This window comes from Pan paniscus, chromosome 16 (assembly GCF_029289425.2).
Source record: "Pan paniscus chromosome 16, NHGRI_mPanPan1-v2.0_pri, whole genome shotgun sequence".
Taxonomy (NCBI): Eukaryota; Metazoa; Chordata; class Mammalia; order Primates; family Hominidae; genus Pan; species Pan paniscus.
In genome coordinates this window covers 21035427-21042343 of record NC_073265.2, presented here as the reverse complement: position 1 = coordinate 21042343, position 6917 = coordinate 21035427, and positions in this window count along the sequence as shown.

Below are 6917 nucleotides of genomic sequence, written 5' to 3'. Positions count from 1 at the left end.
TTTATCTGTGAATACATTTTCACTGACACACAGAGGGATTATCATGAAGTCATTACAAATATTGTGATTGGTTCATGTCCTTCAACACATAGTAAGTGGCAAAAAATGGGCTGCAAAAACATTACATATACAATGATAAGAATAAAGGGAAAAATAAAATTAAAATTACATATTATAAGAATGTGTTTGTGTGTGTGTGTATATATATCTCTCTCTATATATCTATATATATCTCCAATCCTCCCTCTGACCTATGTACTATTTTTATACACTACAATTTTACATATGCTTTCAACACAAAATCTGTTATTATTTTTGCTTTAAATAGTAAGACTTTAGAGAAATCAAAAATGAGAAAGCCAGTAAATTTTATGTTACCTTTGTTCATTTCTACTGCTCTTCATTTTAAAAGATTAGGAGTGTGGTTACATGATAGGACTAGTTAAGTAGGGAGCTCCAAGAATTGGTTCCTCCACTGGAGCCACCATTAATCTTAGAAAAACTGGCAGAATCCACTTTTACTAAAACTCTGCAATCTAATTCAACACTTACAATAATCAGAGAGTATCCATTGAAAAAAGAGAAAGCTGAATTTTAGTAAGAAAAAACTGTGGCTTTTTTCTGACCCACCGACAATTCTTGATTCCCTAGATCAGCAGTGGCCCTGGGAATCACAACATGAATTTATGATGTGGCTTGCTGGTGCCACTACCTGGGTGGTAGGTGGCAGAATATAGACCTTGTTCTGAAAATAAATTGTAGTTGTAGGTTTTGACTTATGTGGCAGTTCCCTGAGAGACCAGCACAGAGGCTGACCATTGTTTCATCTCTTTCTGCTGGAGGAGCCTTTCAGGTGTCATCTCATGAAAGTGTTTGGAGTGCTACCCATAGCCACCTAAGACAAGTGATGGAGGACGGAGCAGATACCAGATGGTCCTAAAGGTCTGGGAATGAGGTGGCTACTGAGGTAGACTCTTGAGGAAGTAAAGGCACTGCACATAATGAGTAATCTGGAGTGTAAAGTCTACACCCAAAGATAAATACATTCTCATAAAAAGAACTGACAGTGCCCTAGACTTGCAACTCTGGGTATCTTTGGGCATGGAGCTTCATGAAAGCTAAGGCTGAGTTATAGGTGTCCTGTCTAAACAATAAAGTACTGAACCAGCTCAGGGCCAATATGAAAAGACCAAAATCTTTTTTTTGTTGTTTTTTGTTTTGGCTCCAGGCATTTAAGGAAATCTCTGTCAGGTCACAGGTCAAATGAGGAAATAATGAAACAGATTGCAAGACTATGTACAATAAAGAATGCAGTCTTCATAAAAATAGTTTGCAAAAATCAAAAAACAGAATGCAGTTCTTTACTATCACCATCAACAAACCGTGGGGAGGGGGAAGGATCTGATTATCATAGTTACAATATTATAATATTCACAGCGTCAAGTTTTCAACATCAACAACAAACATCAAAGGCATACAAAAGAGGAAAGTATGGCCTATTCACACACAACAAAGAAAAAACAGACAGAAACCGTCAATGATAAAGCCTTAACATCGGATTCATTAAACAAAGAAATTAAATTAACTATCTAAAATATGCTCAAAGAGCTAAAGTAAATCGTGAACAAAGGAAACTGTGAACAGGAGAATTACATATGAAAAAATAGAGAATAGCAACAAAGCAATAGATATTATAAAAAATGAATGAAGTAGACATTCTGAGCCTGAAAAGCATGATAACTGAAATAAATAATTAACCTAGAGAGGTTCACTAGTAGATTTGAGCAGGCATGAGAGAATCAGTGAATTTGAAGCTAGGACAATTGAAATTATCCAGTCTGGAGAGCAGAAAGAAAAAATAATAAAGAAAAATTTATAGAACCTAAGGGATAAGAAATTGTGGGGGGCAAAATGCAGTGGGATGACATATTTAAAGAGCTTAAAATAAAATAAAACTGTCAACCAAGAATTCTATGTCCAGCAAGCTATCATTCTCAATGAAATGAGAAATTAATACTTTCCCACATAAACAAAAGCTGAGGAAGTGTATCACTAGGAGGCCTGACCTCTAAGAAATGCTGAATAGAATCCTTCAGGCTGAAATAAAAGGAAACTAGACAGGAATTTGAACACATATGAAGAAATAAGAGCTCTGGTAAAGGTAACTATACAGGTAAATATATAAGCCAGTATTATTAAATTTTTGATGTATAACTCCTCTTTTTATATCCTATTTTATTTTAAAAACAAATGCATAAATAGTACTTTTAACTTTGTGTTAATAATCATGCAATGTATAAAAATGTTATTTGTGACAACATAAAGGGGGATACTGAACTGTACAAGAACAGAGTTTTTATATGCTCTTGAAGCTAATTTGATATCAATTCACACTAGATTATTTTAAATTTCAGATTTAAATGTAATCCCCATGGTAACCACTAAGAAAATATCTAAAAATATACATAAAAGGAAATGAGGTGGGAATTAAAATGACAAACTAAAAAAAAATCAATCTAACACAAAAGAAAGCAGTATTGGAGGTTATCAGTGAGCAAAGAGATACAAGACATGCAAGAACTAAATTAAAAAATCACCAGTAGTCACTTTAAAGGCAAACGATTGAACTCACTAGTTAAAAGACAGAGACTGGCGGAATAGATTTTGTTTAAATGGTCCAACTATATGCTGTCTAAAAGAGACTCATTTTAAAGCCAAAGACACAAATATTATAGGTTGAAAATGAAAGGATATAAGAAGATAGTCCATGCAAATAGAGCTAGAGTGGCTACATTAATATTTGATAAAATAGACTTTAATTCAAAAATTGTTGCAAGAGACAAAAAAGGTATTAAATATTGATTTAAAAGATCAATTCACCAAGGAGATATAACAATTGTAAATACATATGTACCAAACAATAGAGCCCCAAAAGATATGAAACAAATATTGACAGAATTAAGGGAAGAAATAGATAGTTCTACAAAAATGGTTGGAGACTTTGTACTAGTTTTCTAGGGCTGCTATAACAAGCTGTCTTGAATTGAGTGGCTTAAAACAAAATAAATTTATTATCTCTCAGTTCTAAAGATGAGAAGTCTGAAATCAAATTGTTGGCAGGTCCATGCTCCCTCTGAAGTTCCTAGGGAAGAATTATTTCTTGCCTCCTCCAATTCTTGATGGTTGAAAGCCATCCTTAACATTCCCTGCTTTGTAGCACCATGACTCCAATCTCTGCCTCCATCTTTACATGGCCTTCTTTCCTGTTTATGTCTTCACATTTCTCTCATCTTATAAGAACAAAAGTTTTTGGATTTAGGGATTTAGGATTTAGATTTTAATACAATAAAAACTCATCTTAGTTTAATTATATCGAGTTATGGCTTCAACATATTTTTGGCGGGACACAATTCAACCAACAACTGTGGTAATAGACATGTAAAATATGGTGAATGCATGATACTGACAAGGTGTGCACACAGCAACAAGGATATCTTAAAAACACTTATCTGAGGGAAAAAGGAAGAAGCAAAATTGCATTTACGTAATTTAAAATGTATGCATACAAAACAGGTCTACACATTTTATGATGTCATCTACAAGGAAAGAATGCATGCCAACTATTACATTAAATTAAATTAAAATGAAACCTGTGCTCAGGGGTAGAATGAAGCAGGAGATGGGGACTGATGAGGTTTGGATCTGTGTCTCTGCCCAAACCTCATGTCGAATTGTAATTCCCAGTGTCAGAGGTGAGGCCTGCGGGAAGGTGATTGGATCATGGGGGTGGTTGCTCATGAATGGTTTAGCACTCTCCCCTTGGTGCTGTTCCTATGACAGTGAGTGAGTACTTGCAAGATCTGGTTGTTGAAAAGTGTATAGCACGTCCCCCTTCACTCTCTCTCTCTTCTTCCTGCTCTGGTCATGTGATGTGCCTGCTCCCCCTTCACCTCCTGCCATGATTTTAAGTTGTCTTAGGCTTCCCTGGAAGCTGAGCAGATTCTCAGCTATGTACTCAGCATCATGCCTTCTGCACAGCCTGCAGAATGGTGAGCCAATTAAACCACTTTTCTTTATAAATTACCCAGCCTCAGGTATTTCTTCATAGCAATGGGAGAACAGAATAATACAGGAACAAAACATAAAATGAAAGAGAGGCTCTTCTCAAGTTAATAAGGAGCCTTGATCTGAGTGGTATGCTTGATGTCCTGTGCACCTGAGGTCCAAAAAAGAATTGATAATAAAATAAACACATAGAAATAATTGTCAACACTTATTTAGCACTTACCATGTGTCAGGTACTGTGCTAGCTCTTACAGACATACAAAGTAGGTGCTAGAAATACCTCCAGTTTACAAATGAGGAAACTGAGGCTCAAAATGGGAAGGCAAGTCATCCTAGGCAAGGCCACACAGCTGGTGGAGCCAGGAATTGAATTAAAAAATCTGGCTCCAGAGCCCTGTTCTCAGCCATGCATGAGAAAGTTATCATGCATGCTATATGTCTGTCTGTTTACATACAGTCCTGCATTATTTAATGATGAGGAGCCATTCGGATAAATGCAACGTTAGGCAATTTTGTCATTGTGTGAATGTCATAGAGTGTACTTACACAAACCTAGATGATGTATATGCATATTATCATATGTATATTATATATATTTATAATACTATATACTTATATATTTATAATATTATATACTTATTATATATATTTTTTTTCCATAGAAAACCAAATGTCCCAGCATCATTACTAAATATCAGTCATTTCCCCTACTTGATCTGCAATGCCAATAACAAGTGCCATAAGTTAGGTTTCTATATATGCTCCATTATAATCTTATGGGACCACCATCATATATGTGGTCCATTGTTGGTTGAAATGTTGTTATGTGGTACATGACTATATATTCTACCTGTCTATCTATCTTATCAATGTCTAACTAACACAGTAAAAGTATTCTTAACAACTTTATTTCTTGTTTGAGCTCTTAAATGGCATTTTGAAATGTTGTAATATCAATCAATATAAACTTATAGAAATATTAATCATTGAGATTAAACCAAACCAAATCTCTAGGCCAAATCCCTAGCAATCTCTTTAAGAAGAATATTGGATGGTGGTTTGTTCTGTATTTGTGATTATCTTAAAATAGTATGTAATGTAATATAGGAGAGAAAAATCATGAGTATTGAGTTTTCCTTTTGTTTGGAAAATGGCTAAATTGTATCTTATTGAAACTTGATACTATAGATTGATTACCTTTTCAAATTCCCTTGGATATGGATTTTGTTTGATCTTGATTCCACATTCTCAATACTGAAAGTTTTCTTTGATGCCAGACATCTGGGGGTCACTTAACAAATGAAACAGCAGGGACTCATTTAAGTACCCAAATCTACCTTAGGTCCTAGAGATTGCAGCTGCCCCAGATCTGTACAAATCTGAAGTCACAGAATAAGGACTACAAGATTATCAACAAAAGAATTAAAGTAGGTATGGATTTTACTCACTGCCATTTGACTTCCTTAGAGAGAGATGGCTTGTAGAAGATGTGGCATTTTCTATCTCTCCCCAGAGACACAGTGGGGACTCTGTTTAGTCCTCGAAGGGCACTGTTTATAATATGAAAATGTGCTTCTAGGAAGATTTCCTATGGCTACCACTTTCTCAGATGACCTGGTGCCATATTAATAAAATGTTAAACCCACAAACTCCTGATGAGTCAATAAATAATGTAGGCTGAAATCACTAAATATTATGCCTCTGGGGGCTGTTCCATCGAAATGTACTGATTCAACACTTTTCCGAGAAAGTTCTGCCTCATTCAGCATTCCTGCTGTGGAGTTTGCCAATCTGAATACCAAGGCCCTGGAAGGCTGCTGTCACCTTTCTCAGCACACAAATGATGGGGATGTAAGGCTGGTGCTCATGGAATTGCAATTGCCTCTTGTCTTTAAAGGCAGTTAATTTCTACCCAGTTTCTGAGTCTATGGAAGGAAAGCAGACAAGGTCTCTGCTTGACTAGTAGATTTTGCTCTTCCCCACCCTCACCATAAAGTTCAAAGGCACAAACTGAAAAGATTTTGAAAGCTGGCTCAAAGACTTTTTCTTCTGTTAACAAAAAGTTAGAGTATTTTGCTTGGGAGGATCAGTTTCATAATTGTATCAGTGCTCCTATTCTAGAATTTCTAGAGCCAATTCTTCAGTAATGGGCATCTCAAGCAAGCACATGCAAGTTGTATGTTTATTAACAATTTTTTTTAAACTGGCAATGCTTCTCATGTTCCCTTACAGAGGGAGGAAGACATATCTGGAGAGACTGTGGAAAGAGCAGAAGAAAACATAAACCGATTGCACCCACAGAACAATTGCTGATGGAACATGAAGGATGCTTTAGGGAAAGCACCCTGATGTTTCACATTCAAATTGCCTCATCATGTGTTTTTAAGGTGCTGCCTGTCTCCAGGCACAGAGGTGCCTGGAACTAAAACCTCAGTGTTTGTCCTCTCTGTATTATCCTTGGCTCCAGAGCAAGGAGAGAGTTCCAGGACAGGTGTGTACAGTGTTTGCAGGTGAATCTGCATGTTGGTCTGTGCACTCATTTCTCCTTTCCACCCCAGCAGTCAATGGTGATTTATAAGCATCCTTCTGCATGCCCTTGTGATGTGAGGGAAAGAGCAGAAACATTTGGTTTAGAAAATAAATGGAGTCTAAGTAAGACCTTGAGCCTTTAGTGGGTTAGTTGTCAGCTTTTGGACAGATCCCTTTACCTTCTTACCCTTAGCTTTCTCCCCTATGAAACGGGGCCATGATCTTGTAAAAGGATGAAAATGACATGAGTAATTGCAAATAATTATAAACATCAGGGAAAATTCAATCTACATCTACTACGCCTTCCATTCCTTTTCAACTAT